The sequence below is a fragment of the Drosophila arizonae genome, chromosome 3 (assembly GCF_054131065.1).
Source record: "Drosophila arizonae isolate 15081-1271.41 chromosome 3, UAZ_ARI_1.0, whole genome shotgun sequence".
Classification (NCBI taxonomy): domain Eukaryota; kingdom Metazoa; phylum Arthropoda; class Insecta; order Diptera; family Drosophilidae; genus Drosophila; species Drosophila arizonae.
Genome location: NC_142923.1, coordinates 33233826 through 33255848, shown reverse-complemented (window position 1 = coordinate 33255848; position 22023 = coordinate 33233826). Strand labels below are relative to the sequence as shown.

The 22023-nt window shown below is 44.7% G+C and overlaps 1 long non-coding RNA gene across 1 annotated transcript; it reads right to left on the bottom strand.

Annotated features, from left to right (window-relative positions):
• Window positions 1-14263: 14263 nt before the first annotated feature.
• On the bottom strand, window positions 14264-14990 carry LOC149270130 (uncharacterized). The gene is made up of 2 exons (XR_016269278.1): window positions 14870-14990; window positions 14264-14810 (listed from the first exon to the last, which is right to left on the bottom strand). It is a non-coding gene; the product is annotated as an uncharacterized LOC149270130 (long non-coding RNA).
• Window positions 14991-22023: the final 7033 nt, after the last annotated feature.

Below are 22023 nucleotides of genomic sequence, written 5' to 3'. Positions count from 1 at the left end.
TCTTCTTTGTTTTCGCTTTACTTGCTTAACTAGGCAATAATTCTTTTCCATTTTGCTCTACGTTCAGTTGACAACTTTCTTGCTCTTGTCAACTGAATTACTTTGCTCTTTGAGTGAATTTCTGTCTCCATATCAGAAATTTCCAGCAGCTAACTTCTAGTTAGCATCCATGTCTGATCGTTCGGGTCGAGCGCAACTTAGTGTACCAGCTTCGCGTCTGATCAAGCGCAGTGCCTCTGCATCACCCATTCCGTCCGGGAAACCGCAGACAAGCAGCACTTTCAAGCGTAGTCCGGTCGTCACCCGATCCAGTATAAAGCCCGCAAGTCCGTCTAAAATGTCGTTGTCTGACTTCATCTCGGCTGCGGATAGGCTCATCAAGTTTGAGTCGCGCATTGACGGTCCGGAGACTCTAATGCCACCCAGGCGGCTCAGCTCCGGGCCTTCGAGATCCGTCGAGATCGGGTCAAGGCATTGTGGGATGATGCTGAGCAGCAATATAAGGTCTGTGCCAGAGCATTGAGCCAAGGGGCGAGCAGTGGCGAAGTTGAAGCCACGGAGGCCAAATTCGACAACTGCTACACTGTCTACGAGCGGTGTACGACCCATCTGGGTGTACAGATCGACGCACTTTCCGCATCGAGTACACCGCCCGCTCCTATGTCCGCTCCTTTCGCCACGTCTGAAGGCTGTCGCCTTCCACCCGTTGACATGGAAATGTTCCACGGCGACTACTTGCGCTGGCCAACATTCCGCGATCTTTTTACTGCGATCTACATAAACAATCCGTGTTTAACTCCGGTGGAAAAGCTATTCCACCTTAATTCGAAAACAGCAGGCGATGCAAACGCGCTAGTCGCAGAGTATCCTCTCACAAACGACGGCTTTGCATCGGCTTGGGTCTCTTTGTGTGATCGGTTTGAGAATAAGCGGCTGTTAGTCAATAGCCAGCTTAAAACTCTTCTCAACCTTTCCAAGATCACCAAGGAGTCAGGCTCGGCTCTCAGAGAGTTGCATAGCACTATGCACAGATGTGTCACGGCAATCGAGCATGCTCAGATATCCACTGAGAATTGGGATTGCATTCTTGTGTTCCTGTGCACTTCAAATTTGCGGAACAAACTCGATCTCTCTGGGAGCATTCATTGACACGAAAAGCGGAAATCCCAGCCTGGCAGGACGTTAGTCACTTTCTTAGCGAGCGCGCTCGTGCTCTTGAGGCTATGGAAGGTGACCGTTCGGTTCCAAAAGTTCCAAACTCAACTCCGAGATCTGCGAACCCTGCCTTTCCCAAACGACTGAACTCGTTCAGAACGCAAGTGGACACAATCGGCACAAAGTGCGATCTGTGTTCAAGAGAGAATCATCCAATCCGATTCTGCCCTCAATTTCTTCAACTATCCATTCATGAACGAGAGACTTACATAAAATCAAAGAAACTTTGCCTAAACTGTTTCGCTAAAGGTCACCAGGTACGAGAGTGTATCAGTGTTTACAACTGTTTCACGTGCAATGGTCGACATAACACCCTACTCCATAGGGATAATACTCTTCGGACCGCTGCTGCATCAGCAACAGCTATAACTCCGACTCATACTCCAGTTATGTCCAACGTCCAAACGTATCTGGCTGCCAACACACGAGGTGTCCTCCTCGGCACGGCGGTGATTAATATATGCCATTTCGGCGCAACTTATCCCGCCCGTGCTTTAGTCGACTCAGGGTCCGAAGCGACTTTAATTTCTGAGCGACTGTTCCGAAAAATCAAGTTGCCATTCAAGTCCGTGCATACTCTGGTCTCCGGCCTGAATCAAGCAGTGACAGCTGAGGCACACAAGGTATGCAACTTTGATATTGGCTCTCCGTTGAAGCCGAGAATGCGAATCAAGGCTTCTGCTCTCGTCGTTCCAAATCTGGCTGGTAACATCCCTTCGTCCCCAGTTCCGCAACTCTTGTTAAACAAACTTCCGAAAATTCAGCTAGCTGACCCCGAGTTCTACAAGAGTGCGGAAATTGATGTCCTGATAGGCGCGGATATCCTTCCGACTATCATTCAGGGAGGTTATCACCCTAATATTTGTGGGCCTCTTATAGGTCTGGAGACTGTTTTCGGTTGGGTACTGACAGGCCCACTTTCACAGATGATACCAGGAACGGTCTCCTCCTTCACAACTCAGGTTTCTGTTTCGAAAGAGGCGAAACTTGAGTCTCCGCCAACCGTATCATCTGACGAAGCTCTTCCATTCCGAGCTCCAAACAGCACCACTCCGAAAGTGAGGGTTGGTTTCAATGTTCTTCGTCCAGCACTGAATGACAGCCTGAATACTATTCTTCATTCAGGCCCATCATTTCAACCCGATCCTCGTCCTCCTTGTGCTGTCAAACTAACCTCCATGTTGTGTTCTAACGAGCAAGTAATTCTACCTCCAACTCATTCGATCTTCCAGATAAAGACGCCGTCATCAGAAAGCAGCAAGCCACGCGGTACCAATTCCTTCCAGTGCCGCGTGTGCCCAGGAGCCCACGGTCTCCGGAATTGCCAGCGTTTTCTGGGCCTTTCAGGGGAAAGGCGGATGCGTGCGGTACTTACACATAAGTACTGTACGAACTGCTTGGCTCACGAGCACTCCGGGCAATCCTGCCGAAGCAAGGGACGTTGCAAAACGTGTGGCCAGAATCACCACACGCTCCTGCATCTCCAGGGATCAGCACATCTCTCCGTCTCGACTCCTAAACAGGCGGTGACAGCTCCGCTGACGACCTTGATCCGCACAGCAAGAGGTCTCCAGCTTGGACACGACGTCTTAATTTGCAATCCTAGCAAGGGGGGGGAGTATGCTAATGCCAGATCCCATTAACAAGAATTGCTCCTTCCGCACCACACAATGTTATGTTGTTAACAGCATTCTGTTAATAACATCACCCAGTTCTCCTACTGGTTCGCGGTACTTAGCGCCCCGCTGGGGACTTCGCCCACTTGCCTCACTTGCTTCTCCTGGTACTGACGAGACATACATCTTATTACTAATGCTATACGAGCAACACAGCTTTAATCTAAGAAATAAAGACGAGGAAATTACAACCCGGTCTTTTTGCTTATCGGCGACGCCACCACTCCAACACAGAGGATATGTGCAGCGAAAGTATCAATCGCATACGAAGCTGGTTGACTGGAGCTGGGCTCGAGGTAGCGGCACACAAGACCGAAGTTGTACTAGTCAGCAGTCGCAAAAGAGTGGAAACTGCCAATATAAAGAACGGCAGCGTCACCATCGCGTCAAAGAGGGCGATAAAGTATCTTGGTGTCATGATAGACACAAGATTAACTTTCCGCGAGCACTTAGAGTATGTGCATAAAAAGGCAGCTGATTCTTATAGAGCTCTCTCGAGAATTATGCTTAACACGCGGGGACCTAAACAGCAACGACGTCTCCTTCTAATGAGCGTCATTAGGTCCGTCATCCTTATATGCTGCGCCAATATGGGCAAGAGCGATGGCAACGCCGAGCTACAGCCGGGGCATTTGCGCGATCTACAGACTGAGCGCAATCAGAGTCAGCTGCGCTTTCAGGACTATCTCCGATGACGCGGCGCTCGTCATAGCTGGTATGTTACCACTGGAGTATTTGGTCGCCGAAGCCGTGGAGCGGAATTCGCACGGGCCTACGCGACTCAACGCTATCAGGGCGAACAGCATTGCACGATGGCAAAGGAAGTGGAATAGCTCAGCTAAAGGGCGGTGGACGCACAAGCTCATCCCGGAGCTTGAACCATGGGTCAACCGTAAACACGGCGAGGTAAACTTCTACCTTACGCAGATCCTCTCTGGACATGGATGCTTTCGGAGCTTTTTGAAGCGCTTTGGCCACGAGGAATCTGACGAGTGCCCCTGGTGCGAGCGAGGGCACGTGGAAGACGCCAACCGAATGTGGACTGTTCCTGGAGGAGAATCGTCGTCTGGAAGAGGCAGTGGGCCGCTCCATCAGAGCGGACAACATAGTCAACCCCATGCTGGAATCGGAGGAAGCTTGGGAACTAACACGGCACCTTCGCGGCCACAGTGATGATGGAACTCCGCAGAGTCGAGCGAATGAGAAGACGAGCTGTCCCAGGCTAAGGTAGCGCACAGTGCTTGCGAAGCAATGCTTTACGGCCGTCCCGCAAGCATAGCGCACTATCCTAGCCACCACGCAACTTGCAACTTGTATTAAGATTGTCAATAAACGAATATTAAAAAAAAACACACAGGCATACATACACACACAAGCATACAGACACACATACAGACACACACACGCATACACACACACGCATACACACACACACATACATACACACATACACAAATCATACACACATACACAAACATTTACATACATATACACACACAAGCATAAACACGCATGGGCGGCAGTGAGCGCTTACTCTGAGAACTTAATTGCTTAATAACTTTTTTTGTGGACGTACGATCATTCAAGAAACTTTCAGAATTATGATTATAACATGGATACGCATGTAATTGCCAAAGCACAAGTCTCTAGTATTTGAAATACGCTTTTTACAAAAGTGAGGGTGAGGGGGTGAATTTAAGGGTGGGGGGTAAATTTTGACAAAAACCGAAATTGTATAAATTGCATATAAGCATACATTAAAAATTTGGAGACTAGCAATAAAGGTGTAGAAGATATAATTTTATAACTGGTCTTCGATAAGGTTTTGTATCGATAAAAAAAGATCGGGATGAGTTATCGATTTTTAATGATAAACTTGATATGCGCGCTGTAATTACGGACATTTAAAAAAAAATTGAAGTCTCTAGCTCTTATATCTTCTGAAATCGACGCGTTCATACATACGGACAGACGGACAGACGGACAGACGGACGGACGGACGGACGGACAGACGGACAGACAGACGGACAGGGCCAAATCAACTCAGCTCGTCACCCTGATCAAGAATATATATACTTTGTGGGGTCTGCCACGCCTCCTCCTCCCTGTTACATACATTTCAACAAAACCATTATACCCTGATTTCCCATTGAAAATGGGTTCAGGGTATAAAAATGAACCTTTATGACTTAATCAGTAATTTTGGCAATAAGGATCATCTTGACATGTGTATTTAATGTTCCCACTAGCCTATATATTGCAAAGCATTTAATAAATTTATTAGTGTAGATAATTTTTTCGGTTGAAATTGGATTAAGTTATCTAATTATAATTATATACAATAATATTATTTATCAATACTGTAAGGCGGCTCGCCGAACCGCCTCACATAACTTCCGAAATTCAAATGGGTCAAGAACGCGCGCAAGTCGCGGCGATCGGCAATGCAGCTCTGCCCTTTGCGGCGAAAGTTCGAAGGGCCGACGCCGTGGTGAGTTGCGTTGCCGACGCCGAGGCGGATCGCGGCGGAGGTTTAGAGGCGTTCGGCCGAGAACAAGATGATTATTAGTTAGCGAACGGCGAATAGAAGCGGGTGAGCGTAATTAGCTGATTAGAGTTTTAAGCGAAGTGATAGAAATAAAACGAAAGCAAATTAAAATAAGAGCATGCGAATAGTTAATGAATAGCTATTTTTAAATGAAATGTGATAAATAAATTAAATATGAATTGAAAGTTTAACTTGGAGTGTCTTTTATATATTGTGATTTAAATCAGTTGAATATTAACACACGATAGTGAATCCCTACTCCCCCCCCCCCCCCCCCCCCCCCCCCCTTGTTTGTTGCGTTTTATTAGAAAATCTGTCGCGGCAACGCCCGACTGTAAAAGTAGTTAATGTCAATGTAGAGAACGCGGCCATGCCCGTTCGCTGAGAGGCAAAACCCTCGGCATTGTCCCCCATTGTTCCCTATACCCCCCCCTCTCTGAAGTCCGGTCACCGCAATTAATAAATTTTCTTGTGGCATCCACCCTGGGCAGACTGACGCTGCCCCAGCTGAAAATTGGATCGTTACAAGTGGCGCCCGAGCAGGGACACATGACTGAGGAGAGTGTGGTAAGCTAGCGGCATAAAGACCCGTAAACTTGCCCGAATATAGTGAGCCGGACAGCAGAAACGTTCGCAGAAAAAAAAATATTGGTTCGCAAGTGCGTAGTCGAGCATACCCGCGTGTACCCGACAAGAGAAAAAAAAAAAACAGTGATAACAAGGTGTAGGTTTGCGTGTATATGTAGGCATATAAGTGGATATGCACATTATATGCATATACGCATAGATGCACATATCTACGTGTGAATATACGCACGTACATATATATACATATATACATATACGCATATATACATATATACATATATACATGTATACATATATACGAATATACATATATACATATATACATATGTATGTGCATGTGTGTGTGTGTGTGTGTATGTTGTATATATATATGTATATTGATTAGTGGATAAAAAAAAAAAAAAAAAAAAAGAGAAAAGAGAAAAGAGAAGGTGCGTGGAAGCGCGCGGTCGAGCATACCCACAGGTACCCGACCTGCGCAACGAAAACAACGAAAGAATAGCACTAGCGGCGGCGAATAACAGCGTGAGCGCAACGGCGCTAAAGGGCATTGCACCGAAGGCGCGTCAAAAGTGTGATGAAAACTTATATATTTGTATGCACATATATGCATATATACGCATATATATAACGGAAGGGACATGTACGTATATGTATATGCATAGATAGATATATCTACACAATAAACAAATAAATAAACAAGCATATATATATACATATATATATATATACGTATATATATGTATATATATATATATATATATATATATATATATATATATATATATATATATATATATATATCTATATATATATCTATATATATATATATATATATATATATATATATATATATATATATATATATACACGCATTCTTTTTATATATACATATTTTTATATATACAAATATATACAAAATTCTTTTTCATATACAAATGTTAATGAATGTGTGCGGCCTCATAAAAGTGTTGCGCACATTGGGTCGAGGATAAGAAAAAAACTTAGACAAAACAAGTTACAGTAAAACTGCATGAAACAAGAAAATATAAAGGAAAGATAGAAGGAAGGAAGAAGAAGAAGAAAGGAAAAACACACACATGTACACTTATATATATATAAGTAGTAATAATAATAACAACGGTAATAATAAAATAAAGCAAAATTTTCTTTTATTCTGGGTGCGCGCGAGCTCGTGAGCGAATATACCCCACGACTCAACGCAACAGAGTAGATTAGCGGTCACTGGGCCATAAAAGCGGGGCGCACAGTGGGCCGAAGATAAAATAAAATAAAATAAAATAATATAAAATGAGATAAAATAAAATAAAATAAAATAAAATAAATAATAAAATAAACATAAAATAAAATAGAATAAATAATATAAAATAAAATAAATATAAAATAAAATAGAATAAAATGAAATAAAATAAAACGGAATTTTTTTTTTTATTTATTTCTGGGTGCGCGCGGGCTCGTGAGTGAATATACCCCACAGCTCAATGCAACAGAATAGATTAGCGGTCACTGGGCCATAAAAGCGGGGCGCACAGTGGGCCGAAGATAAAATAAAATAAAATAAAATAAAATAAAATAAAATAATATAAAATAAAGTAAAATAAATAATATAAAATAAAATAAACATAAAAGAAAATAAACATAAAATAAAATAGAATAAAATAAAAACAAAATTTTTTTTTGTTGTTCTGGGTGCGCGCGGGCTCGTGAGCGAATATACCCCACAGCTCAACGCGACAGAATAGATTAAAATAAAATAAAATAAAAATAAAATAAACATAAAATAAAAAAAATTAAAATAAAATAAAATAGAATAAAACAAAAATAAAATAAAATAAAATAAAAAACAAAATAAAATAAAAGTAAAGCAAAATAAAATAAAATAAAAATAAAATAAAATAATATAAGATAAATAAAATAAAAACTTTATTCTTGGTGCGCGCGGAATCATGAGCAGGCATACCCCATAGCTCAATGTAATAAACTCCAGGGCATGAGGCCATAAAGCGAACAGTGGGACAAGGATGAAACAATAGCGGATCAAATTAAATTAAATAAAACAAAATTAAATTAAATTAAATTAAATCAAATTAAAGTAAAATAAAATGAAATAAATTAAAATAAAATAAAACAAAATTAAATTAAATTAAATAAAATAGAGCTAAATTTGATTAAAATAAAATAGAATAAAACAGAATTAAGATTAAATTAAATAAAATAAAACTAAATTTAATGAAATTAAAATAAAATAAAATAAAACTGAATTGAATTAAATCGAAGTAAAATACAGTAAAATAAAATAAAGTAAAGTAAGAGGAGAAAAGAGAAGCGAAGAGAAGGGAAGGGAAGAGAAAAGAAAAGAAAAAAAAAATAAATAAATAAAGAAAAAAAAATAATAATAATAATCTATATATATAAAAGAAAGTTGTGTAAAAGTGAAGACTGCTTATAACTTGATTTGGGCTGAACCACTAACCAGAGAACACATAGACTAGACAACTAGTGGAAAGCTTTTTGCACGCTTTTTTTGAGGCTTTAGCACCCCAGACAGCTTTGGACTCGGTCGGCTCCTTACTTTTAGGCTCGAGCTACGAAAAAATACGAACGCACAATCATTTCGCTTCATGCGCTCGACCGAGATGGTCAACTTTTGAACAAAAGATCCCTCTATGCTCAATGTTTCCCTTGCTCTCTCTCTCTCTCGATGCTCTCTGCTCTCTCGAATGTGTATATGTATGTATACATGTGAGGCTCACATTGTGAGCACAAGCAGCAGCTCACGAAAATTGAAATTTCTTCGCAGCAAGAACCCATGTCTTCCCTTCTGTGAAGAGTATACCGAACTTTTCAAACCGTTTGCCAAGCGTTTTCGTTATTATTTGTGGGAAGAGTATGAAAGCGTTGGTGCGCATAATGAAAATGTTTTCGCGACGAACATGCACACACACACTTACAGTATGCTACATGTACTATGAGCATTTGTATGCCTGTGTGCAAAGCCCTTGCTGGCTATAGCAATTTGAAATCTTAGCATTTGCATTTGGTCGATCTTGTGAAGTGCTCACACTTACATAAATATGTTTGATTGTGTGTACGCAGGGGCCGCGATGCTCACAAATGATGGGGTAATCATTGTAGAAGCAGTTCAGTGCCTTTATATGTATGTGCGTGAGTGTATGCTTATATGTGTATGCATGCGACATGAGCATTGACGTGTGCCTACGACAACTTAGAATTGTGTGAACGATTTTGGGTTTTATTTGAAGAGACGCGCTTACATTTAAGTAGATGATTAACTAAAGTAACAAGTGCACTTCCTATTACTTTTGCATTATTGCATGATTTTTATGACATCTAACAGATGCACTCTTTAAAATGGGTCCATTTAGCCAGTATATGTATGTATGTACATACATATGCTTCTTATTAAAAAGGTAAATTTCACCTGTATATGTGCAGGTACAAGGGATCGAAAATCGCATTCCAATTTGGCCACAGGGATTAGCAAAAATCATTCTGATAGGCAAACCCACGACCATTGAAATAAAATCATCTACTTAAATGTAAGCGCGTCTCTTCAAATAAAACCCAAAATCGTTCACACAATTCTAAGTTGTCGTAGGCACACGTCAATGCTCATGTCGCATGCATACACATATAAGCATACACTCACGCACATACATATAAAGGCACTGAACTGCTTCTACAATGATTACCCCATCATTTGTGAGCATCGCGGCCCCTGCGTACACACAATCAAACATATTTATGTAAGTGTGAGCACTTCACAAGATCGACCAAATGCAAATGCTAAGATTTCAAATTGCTATAGCCAGCAAGGGCTTTGCACACAGGCATACAAATGCTCATAGTACATGTAGCATACTGTAAGTGTGTGTGTGCATGTTCGTCGCGAAAACATTTTCATTATGCGCACCAACGCTTTCATACTCTTCCCACAAATAATAACGAAAACGCTTGGCAAACGGTTTGAAAAGTTCGGTATACTCTTCACAGAAGGGAAGACATGGGTTCTTGCTGCGAAGAAATTTCAATTTTCGTGAGCTGCTGCTTGTGCTCACAATGTGAGCCTCACATGTATACATACATATACACATTCGAGAGAGCAGAGAGCATCGAGAGAGAGAGAGAGCAAGGGAAACATTGAGCATAGAGGGATCTTTTGTTCAAAAGTTGACCATCTCGGTCGAGCGCATGAAGCGAAATGATTGTGCGTTCGTATTTTTTCGTAGCTCGAGCCTAAAAGTAAGGAGCCGAGCGAGTCCAAAGCTGTCTGGGGTGCTAAAGCCTCAAAAAAAGCGTGCAAAAAGCTTTCCACTAGTTGTCTAGTCTATGTGTTCTCTGGTTAGTGGCTGAACCAATTTTCATGGTTTTTGATTTGTTGGATTTGTCTCCGCAACGAGTTTAGTATAGGGTCTTAAAAATACTGAAAAAATTTGCCGAATACTTGAAAAACGCGGTTTTTTCCCCAAATGTTCAAATTTTTTTTATACCCAGTAGGCTTGGTAACAGTGACAGTTTTGACAATAGTGTAGAAGTAAATAAACAAATGTAGTCAGTCAGTCTACGGTCTCCTGACCTCGAGCAGACCTGACTATTCAAAAAAAAAAAAAAAAAAAAAAAAAAAAAAAAAAAAAAAAATTTTCAAATCAAAAGGAAAAATATTTCAAATCAAAAATCTGCAAAAAATCAAAAGATTAAAACCTGACTGTTCAAAAAATAAATAAAAAATTAAAAATTCGAAATTAAAAAAAAAAAAAAGGTAATTATTAAAAAGTGTATTTTTGGCTTTTTATATTTTCGGACTTTTAAACTTTATAAATATTTCAAATCAAAAATCTGCAAAAATTAAAAAAAAAATCAAAAGATTAAAACCTAACAATCAAAAATAAATAAAAAATTCAAAATTCAAAATTCGAAATTAAAAAAAAAAAGTTAATTATTAAAAATTGTATTTTTGGACTTTTACAAAAGCTAAATATCTCGAAAGTTCAGGTATTTGTTTGTCTCAAACATAAATTTGTGTAAATTATTTATATTTATATTTCTCGATTGTTTTATATGGTTTTGTGCGAGGGCAGTATTACTATTAATAACAAGTAAGAACGTTGCAATCGGGCGATACCGATAGCAGAAGACTCATTCACAGCCCAAACGCTGTCAACCAGAGTATATAGTGCAATTTTCAAGTCTAGTGCGCAGCAAAAAACTCGGCATGATGCCATTAAAATTGGAAAATCATCGATAGCTAATGCATTCAAATTACATACATATATAATTTATACAATTTTGATTTTTATTATATATTTATATCCAAACATTGGATACCGGCTTCAATCTAACAGCAGATCATCGCGATTTTCCTATGCTTGTGCACACACTCATCGTCTATTCTATGCGTACAGACAGAAGCGCGCCTTTTCTCACATTCTTAGAATTTCGATTGATTTCTGGACTTTCTAGCCGTTACTGTAGTTTTGTCTGATGACGCTCTCTTATTAAGCTATTCTATTTTAGCAACTGATTGCTCGAGCAAAGCTGTGGCGCGGGTGCTAAGGGCGACGCAAGTAATGTTAGGGTACAGAGGTTCGAACCACAGTAAAGTGTTATATTGTTTTATTTTTTCATACATATTTCGTTTTTTATAAAATAGATATTTTATTGGGAAGGTGCGAGCTTGACTGAATTTGTTTTGACTGAAATTTGTTTCTTCTTAAATAGCCCTCAAATACATATACGCAAATACATACATATGTATATATAATTATATATGTAAGCCTGCACGCATAGCATCAAGCATTCCAGCCTTATACACGCGCTCATTTGTATGTGTGTATGTATGTACACATAAATGCGTGCTCTAGCATATTCTAAGAATCCCGTTGCGATTGATTTGTCTTTGCATTGTTTTTGAATTTCCAGCCGCTACACTGGCTTTTCTTTGCTATGCGGCGTCATAACAATAATGTGATTTCGTTTTAACTACTCTTGATTGAAACGACGCGGTGGTGCTGTAAGCTGAGGCGCCGACGATCTTTATTTTAGCTATTTTGATAAACATGCTGTTTGGGTTGGGTGCGAGTTCAAATCCCGCTGAAAACACTTTTTTGTAAATTGCAAATTTTTGTTATTTCAGCTTTTTTATATTTTATTAATTTTATAAAAATGTTTCCTTCCGTGCTATCAATGCCTATTAAGCCTACTTATGTGTACATATACATAAATAGATGGCTTACGCATATAAATGTCGCAACTCGGGCACTGTAAATGCCGATTGCCACGCCCCTAGTGGCCGTAGACTCCTCAATTTTAGCCAGTTTTTAGAACGAGCAACCGGTTACCTAAATGCAAAATTTGAATTCTTACGCTCAAAGAATGTGAAAATTACAGGATATTTTTCGATATGCCACGCCCCTAAAGAGGCTTAAAAATTATTTTTGGGGCATCGATAGAGGAGGCCACCAGTAACTTAACTATCTAAATTTGAAGCTTCTAGCTCTTAAACTGTAGGAGATATAAAATTTTGCGGTTTTCCACGCCCCCTATAGGCGGACATATATCTACCATAGCTCGTTGGACGTGGGTGGTCAACCCGCATATATATACTAAATTTCAGGTCTCTAGCATCAATAGTGCCTAAAATATAGCAGAATTCGAAAAATCACTATATCTTCATTTGCCAATTTGCCACGCCCCTAGTAGGCGTCGATATATAATTTTTTCACCTATCTTCATATAATTAAAACATCAGCTTACATGCAAAATTTCAGCATTCTAGGTTTATAACTTTAGGAGATACAGTTTTATCCGATTTGCCACGCCCCTAATGGGCGGAGATATATCCGCCATAGCTTGTGATCTTGGGTGATCGGCGCGGACCTACATTCAAAATTTCAGCTTTCTAGCTCATCAACAAACATGATTTCTGGTATATCGGAAAATGCATTTTCCGATTTTCCACGCCCCTAGTGGGCGGATCGGGAAAATTTTAACACTTTATAAATCGGAGATACACACGAGTATGTGTTCCAAATTTCAAGTCTCTAGCTTCAATAGCGCCGAAATAGATTGCGTTCATACGGACAGACGGACGGACGGACAGACGGACAGACGGACGGACAGCAAGACGGACATTGCACAAAACCAATATACTCATTTCACATTCGTGAATGAGTCTAAAAATGCCGCGTCCTAGAAGATCTAATCTTTCCCGGCGGACCCATAATGCAATTAGGCAACGGAATAGCGCGAGTCAATTATCTGACGAAGAGCGAGAAATCGCCCGAGAAAGGCTCCGCGTTAGTACCCAGGGAAGAAGGGCCTTAATTCGTGCTTCTCAAAGAGAGGCAGCCCGTGAAATGGCAATAAGAAATGGTTCAAGGATTGATTTGAATCGAGCAGCGTTTCGATATGATTGCACCATTGATTACAGCTTGAATCGTTTAGTTTGCATTGGTCCAATGGACGTTGTTTGCTAGCATTGTGGCGCATTGAAGTTTGCTGGTGAAACGCCCGGTTTGTGCTGCCTTAGTGGTAAAGTGACATTGCCATTAGTGGTCTCGCCACCAGAGCCATTGCGTTCCCTGCTTTATGGCGAAACACTAGAATCACGACATTTTCTAGCGAACACTCAAAAATACAATGCCTGTTTCCAAATGACTTCATTTGGGGCGGAAATTATTGAAGAACACGGATATAATCCGACATTTAAGGTAATTTACGTTAAAAATTTTATTTTCTTATTTGGGATAATGTAGTTGGTTAGATTTCTGTAAAAAGTGTTTGTAAATCTAACTATAACTATGGCTTTGAATGTAAAGATTCAAGGCCAGATTTGCCATCGCATTGGATCATTGCAACCTATTGAAGATGAACAGCACAAATTCTTGCAAATATACTTCATGGGCAATATGGAAGAGCAACTTGATCGGCGCCAAGAAATCAACACTGCGATGAAAAGAGCAATTCTCCAAGATTTGCAGCAAATGCTTCATGAACATCATGCATTGGTCAAGTTGTTCAAGACCGCTTTAGAGCGCATGCCAAGAGATGACTATAAAATAGTAATCAGAGCAGATAAAAGACCAGCTGGAACACATGAACGCACATTTAATGCTCCAACAATCCACAAAAATACTAAATGGTTAAGTGAGCGAGCAATTTTGGCAGCTAAAAATAAAGATGTGGATGACCTTAATTTTATAATTCAAAATAAAATCGTTGGTACTCTGTATTCATTTAAATCTATCGACTGTGTAACAAACGAAGATGAAGCCACTAATTATCCAACTGAATTTTTGAACTCCTTGGATGTGCCTGGTTTACCACCGCACAATTTACAACTGAAGGTTGGCTCGGTAGTTATCATGCTTAGAAATTTAAACCAACCAAAACTGTGCAATGGAACGCGTTTAGTAATAAGAAAACTGTTGAGCAATGTTATTCACGCGTCGATACTCAAAGGAAAATTTAAAGATGAGGAAGTTCTTATTCCAAGGATTCCGATGATCCCAACAGATATGCCCTTTGAGTTTAAACGAATTCAATTCCCGATTCGTCTTGCCTTCGCCATGACGATCAACAAATCACAGGGCCAATCTTTGACTATTTGTGGCCTCAATCTAGAAAATGCGTGTTTTTCTCATGGTCAATTGTACGTGGCATGCTCACGTGTTAGCAAACCATCCGCATTATTTGTTCTTGCACCTGACCAAAAAACGAAGAATGTCGTTTACCACAAGGTGCTTGAATGAAAATCTGATTAATAAATTAATTAGAGTGTATCCCAACCTGAACAACATACCTTTTAATCATTTTTTACCTAGAAATAAGGGTAGGGCAATGCAACGCTTGCTGGGACTGCTAGTAATAATAATAATAAAGAAATAAATAAATAGAGTAAAATAAAATAACCTAGAATAAAGTCAAAAAAAAAAAAAAAAAAAAAAAAAAAAAAAAAAAAGAGAAGAAGAAAATATAAAAACTCAGATAAAGATGGAAGGAGGAGCAGGACAAAGCTCGGGACTCAGCGTGCGCTGGGTATACTACCGCAACAAAGAGGAGTTGGTGGCAATAACTCGAGAGCTCGGACTGGAATGCGACGGTCAGGTGGACGACCTACGTAAAAGGCTGTCGGCATATATACAAAGCGGTAAACACTCTGCGGGAATGAGGATGCGCCTAGGCGAAATAGAGGCCCGTTTCCCTAAAGTGACGGATACGCTTCCGGGATCAGCAGCGGAAGGCATGGGGGGACGCGCCTATCAGAAATCGGAACCTGACCTCCGCAAGTTGCAAGAGTTGGAGTCGGCACCGGTGGAAAACTTGAGGCTAAAAGTGCCTGTCGTCGACGAGGCGAGAGTGGCGCCACCTACGCCAAGAACCCCTTTGCGCGACCACATGCCCCAATTACCACCGGAGAGACACCCGCCTTGGTGCGTGGCTGAACAGGTGAGGAAGTGGGGTATGAGGTATGACGGCCAGGCGGACCCGTTAGGATTCGTAGAGGTGGTAGAAGAGCGGGCCATAACATACGGCATAGAGTTGGACCGGATGCCGAGAGCGATGAGCGAGATGTTCAGCGACAAGGCGGCGAAGTGGCTTTTAACCAGCGGGTTGAGAGACGCGACCTGGACCGAGTTCAAGAGAGAGTTTCTGTACTTTTTCCTGCCACCGCAATATTTCGAGCGCCTGGAGGACCAGATCCGGGCGCGTCATCAGCGACAGGGCGAAAGCTTTAAGGATTACCTACTCGAACTGAGGTTGCTGATACGTCAGGCCAGATACAGCGCGGCGCAAGAGCTACACAGGGTGTACGAGAACGCCGCGCCTGAGTATCTGTTATACGTAAGACGCCACGATTTCACAACGCTGACACAGCTAACCCAGAGGGCGACGGAATACGAAAATGTCCAGGGCCAAAGAAGGATTTGGGAGAGGAAGCCCGTGGCGAGCCACTCGAGGGCACCTTGGGCGATGCAGACGGACAATCGGCCTGGAAATCCGTTCCGTGCGCAAGCGTCGGAGCAACGAACCGAGCAGCGAGGCTCAGGCCACACTGCGGCAACAGCAACGGCACCAACGGAGGCAGCGCATCGCATGATAGCACAGGATGCCGGCTTCGATTTCGACCCGCGGCGGGTCTGCTATCGGTGTGCGCAAGTGGGACATTTCGCCAGAGAATGTCGCGGCGCACAGGTGCTGTTTTGCCGACGATGCGGCAGAAAGGGGAAGAGTACACAGGAGTGTTGTCTTCAGACGGAAGCGGGAAACGAATAGGGGCGCCGTCCTACGAAGCGGGGTGGCGCCGATTAACACCAAGAGAGAGAGGAGAATACCCGTTAAGGGTAAAAGAAGGAAGGATCGTCGCGACGGTGAAGATCGGGGGCCGGATCATGACCGCTACGATCGACACCGGGGCCACCCGCAGCTTCATGAGTGAAGAATGCGTGCGCCAGCAGGCAGTTCAAGGAGAGTCACAGGAAATACGGTCGCGAATACGGTTAGCCGACGGGTCGTCGCTGGACGTAACGCGAACAATGAAGGTGGTCGTAGCCCTCGCGGAAAAAGTAGTGCAAATGACGATGCTCATCATGCCGACTATGTTGGATCACATCATTTTAGGGATGGATTTCCTGCGTGCGGTGGGGGCAACGCTGCGCTGTGGCGAAACGGAACTGACGATGATGATGGAAGAAACGCCCAAAGAGGACAGTCACGCTGAAAACGGGAAGTCGCTCGCTCAACGCTCGAGCTATGCTAATGCGTCATGTTTGGACCCTGAGGCGCCAAGCTGGACTCCGCCGTCTAAGAAACGGAAAGCTCGAGCGTATACGGAACCGCAGAGGGCACCGGACATTTGCGCGAGGGCCGACAGGAAGGGAAACGAGTGGCTCGAACGGAGGCTAGGAGAGCACCCCGCGATACAAGATGCGACAGATTCGGAAGAAGAACGCGACGCAAGGCCGGCCCTCGAAGCCGTGGTATGGCCGGAAGATCTGGAGCCTAGCCTAAAGGAGTTCCTTGAAGCCGAGCTGGCACTCTTCGAGAAGCTCGAAGGAGTGTCCCACATAGCGGAACACAGCATTAGGATGCGGGACGATAAACCTCTCAAACAGAGATACTACCCAAAGAATCCAGCAATGCAGAGAATAATCAACGAGCAGGTTGACGAACTGCTCAGGGTTGGAGCTATCGAGCCTTCGAGGAGTCCGCACAGTGCGCCCATAGTTTTGGTCAAGAAGAAGACTGGAGAATGGCGCATGTGTGTGGATTACCGGCAGCTCAACGCTCACTCGATTCCGGACGCCTATCCTGTTCCTAGGATTAATCACATCCTGGAGAGATTGCGGCAAGCCCGGTTCATATCTACACTCGATCTCAAAAGCGGTTATTGGCAGATCCCGATGGCGGCGGACAGCAGGGAATACACGGCCTTCACGGTCCCGGGAAGAGGGTTGTTCCAGTGGCGGGTAATGCCCTTCGGACTGCATTCGGCGGGGGCAACCTTCCAGAGAGCATTGGATACGGTGATCGAACCCGAGATGGAGCCCCACGCGTTCGCATACCTGGACGATATAGTGGTGATCGGAGCCTCGAAAGAAGAACATACGGCCAATTTGAGGGAGGTTTTCCGGCGACTAAGAGCAGCCAACCTCAAGGTAAATAGGAAAAAATGCAGTTTTTTCCAGGAAAAGTTGGCGTATCTAGGCCACGTCATTAGTGGTGAAGGAATCTGCACCGACCCCGCGAAAGTCGAAGCAATTCGAGAATTCCCAACGCCGAAGAACCTGAAAGAGCTACGACAATGCCTGGGAATGGCCTCTTGGTACAGGCGATTTGTGCCGAGCTTCGCTTCATTGGTCCAACCAATGACCAAGCTGCTCAAGAAAGGGCAGAAATGGGTCTGGACCAAGGAGCAAGAAGATGCGCTGCAGAAGTTGAAGGAGAGCCTGACGACAGCGCCAGTCTTGGCATGCCCCGACTTCTCAGAAAAATTCGTGCTGCAAACCGACGCCAGCGACTGTGGGCTGGGCGCAGTACTAACTCAAGAAATCGAGAGTCGAGAACGAGTCATAGCCTACGCCAGCCGAAGACTGACGAAAACTGAGGCGAACTATTCGGTCACGGAGAAAGAGTGCCTCGCGATCGTTTGGGCAATCAGGAAGATGCGCTGCTATCTAGAAGGCTACAGGTTCGACGTGGTAACAGACCACCTGGCGTTGAAATGGCTGAACTCGATAGAGAGCCCCACGGGCAGGATCGCCCGATGGGCGTTGGAACTACAGCAGTTCCAGTTCGACGTCCGTTATCGCCGGGGAAGCCTAAACGTGGTGGCCGATGCATTGTCTCGCCAGCCCTTGGAGAGGTGCCAACAAGCGGTGGAGGCTCACTACCCTTGTAAATGGTTGGCAAGGATGCGTGAGAACATCGCTAACAACCCCGAGAAGTTTAGAGATTACGTGGAGGAGAATGGACACTTGTACCGCAACCTGGGGCATCGGACGGACGACGAGGATTACATCCCCTGGAAGCTATGCGTCCCGGAAGGCCAAAGGAACCGGGTACTCCAGGAGTGCCACGACGCCCCCACGGCGGGACACCAAGGTGTGAGAAAAACGGCGACAAGATTAGCACAGCGATACTATTGGCCAGGTATGTCCCGAGATGCCGCTCGTTACGTGAAGCGTTGCGTCACGTGCCAGAAATTCAAGGGCGTACAACAAAAGCCGGCCGGACAGATGCTGACCAGACAGGTAGCGGAGCCGATGGCGGTCCTGTGCGCGGACTTCGTGGGACCTTTGCCTCGATCCAAGCATGGGAACACAATGCTATTGGTGTTCCACGACGCTTTCGCTAAATGGGTGGAGCTGGTGCCGTTGAGAAAGGCCACTACCGCACATCTGCAGTCGGCGTTCCGGGAACGAATACTCGGCAGATTTGGAGTGCCTAGGATATTCGTCTGCGACAATGGCGTTCAATTTACGAGTAGGAGCTTCAAGACGTTCATGGAGTCCCTGGGGGTGACACTCCAACATACAGCGCCGTACTCGCCACAGGAGAATCCGACGGAGAGGGCTAACCGTACGATTAAAACGATGATCGCGCAATACGTCCAGGGTCACCAGAGCTCATGGGATGAGTTACTGCCAGAAATAACGCTGGCTATCAACTCCAGTGTGGCGGATTCTACGGGGTTCAGCCCGGCGTTCCTAATGTTAGGGCGAGAGCCACGCCTGCCAGCTGCCCTATACGACGAGGTAACACCCGGATCGGCGACAGAGGGGCTTCACCCAGATGCTAAAAGAGACAAGATGAGAGAAGTGTTCGCAATCGCTCGCAACAACCTGCAGAGGGCCTCGAGCGACCAAGGGCGCTATTATAACCTGCGTAGACGCGAATGGAGGCCGAAGCTAGGTTCATTAGTGCTGTTGAGGCAGCATCAGTTGTCTAACGCGGCGGATGGCTTCGCAGCAAAACTGGCGCCGAAGTATGACGGGCCGTTCAGGATCGTTGGGTTTGTCTCTCCCAACATCGTGCGCCTCGCCAAACGCGGCGAACGAAAAAGAAGGGTAGCTAATGTCTCCCAGCTCAAGCCCTTCCATCACGACGGCGACGAGAGCGAAGAAGAGCAGGATGAAAGCCGAGGGACCATCGACGTCCCTGATCACTGACGGCAACATACCTCAGTCTAACCACGCCTTTTCCTCACCTCAAACGTGTTGTTCAATTCCCCCCGTAGTATCTCGTAAAAGTTGTGATATTAACCCGTAGTTTTGGGAAGCAATATCCTAAAAGCGTATGACTTAATGCTTCAGCTTTCAAATACAACAACGATGGAGGACGAGACTATCATTATCAGCAGCGAGGACGAGTGGGAGGAAGAAGAGGCGGCCCGCGTCGAAGATGTCAGCGATGCTGACACCGAACCATTCCCGGGTACGGAGTACCAAAGGCGGGGCGATCCGAGGATGGGCCGGGAATATTATAGGCCCCGTGAGGAGCGACCCCCACCTAAATGCAAACACACGGTCCATCGATCCTCGATCAACATCGCCGAGGGGCTCGATGGATGTGTCATGTTGATGAAGGTAGAGTTCACCACTATCTACGTGGAGATACCCGAGTCGCGAGGGGCACCGCCATACGTGGAGGAGCCACAATCCCTCCCGCCGCCGCCAGCGATATCAGGGCCGGAGGAACGTGCCGCCCCCCAGAGCGAAAGCGAGGAAGAGGAGATGCGGGAGGTCCAGTCGCCGGAGGAAGAAAGGAGACAGTGGGAAGCGGAGTCATCCGAAGACCGATCCCCGTCCCGGGGACAGGATAGCCGCCGGGAGCACAGTCCTTTCGTCGCACACCTCGACTCGGAGACTGCAGCGTGGGACGAAGGGCGACGATCCCCGTCATTGTGGACGCGGCGAGGCGAGAGGAGGGAGGCACGAGCCGTACCGTTCGAATCGGAATGCAGCGACGAGGAGAACGAGTCGAGCCCCCCACTCCGACGCCGGTGCCGGCGAAGTCCGTCGGAGAGCCCGGCCAGAAAGGTTCCGAGGGTCGATTTGGCGGAAGTGGCGGCGAAGTTACGCCAGACGGGAGGCAATCGCAACACAACCCCCTTTGAGCCGGATCAAAGTATCCCGGAAGAAGGGGAACGAGCCCGGGGTCCGGAACAAGGCGGGCACGACCCACCAGAAGAGCCGAGCGCAGTGCCAGAGCCGGAGGAAGACTGCTGGCCGACATGGCCGACATTTTGGACGGGTGGGAGCCAAACCTGTTCGAAATCCTCATGGGGGAGGGCTCCATCCCATGCGAGCCAACACCTACCATCCCGGACGGCTGGCGGATCCGTCCAGCAGGCGCGACGCTGGACGAGCTCACGATCGAGGCGGTGCAACGGGAGTTGCAGAGGCGGAGGCTGCCACACAGGAGGACGCGTTTCCGCATCTGGATCGAGGGGGTCGCTGTAAATGTGACAGTCGCGCCTTCGGGAAGCGTGACCATCGCTCTGCAAAGTAAGGGGGGGGTGTAAGGCGGCTCGCCGAACCGCCTCACATAACTTCCGAAATTCAAATGGGTCAAGAACGCGCGCAAGTCGCGGCGATCGGCAATGCAGCTCTGCCCTTTGCGGCGAAAGTTCGAAGGGCCGACGCCGTGGTGAGTTGCGTTGCCGACGCCGAGGCGGATCGCGGCGGAGGCTTAGAGGCGTTCGGCCGAGAACAAGATGATTATTAGTTAGCGAACGGCGAATAGAAGCGGGTGAGCGTAATTAGCTGATTAGAGTTTTAAGCGAAGTGATAGAAATAAAACGAAAGCAAATTAAAATAAGAGCATGCGAATAGTTAATGAATAGCTATTTTTAAATGAAATGTGATAAATAAATGAAATATGAATTGAAAGTTTAACTTGGAGTGTCTTTTATATATTGTGATTTAAATCAGTTGAATATTAACACACGATAGTGAATCCCTACTCCCCCCCCCCCCCCCCCCTTGTTTGTTGCGTTTTATTAGAAAATCTGTCGCGGCAACGCCCGACTGTAAAAGTAGTTAATGTCAATGTAGAGAACGCGGCCATGCCCGTTCGCTGAGAGGCAAAACCCTCGGCATTGTCCCCCATTGTTCCCTATACCCCCCCTCTCTGAAGTCCGGTCACCGCAATTAATAAATTTTCTTGTGGCATCCACCCTGGGCAGACTGACGCTGCCCCAGCTGAAAATTGGATCGTTACAATACACGCATTTATAAACATGATTAGATATAATAGTATGTAACACAACAACCACAAATGCTCAGTGTTTTCATAGACTGCAAGTGTGTGTGTGCACGCTCGTCGAAAAAACATTTTCATACCCTTCCTAGAAATAATCATGAAAAAACTAACATTTTGTATGAATATGGCAAAAGGAAAGAGCTGGGAGCGTCGCGAACTAATTTCAGTTTTTGTGCGCTGCTGAGTTGG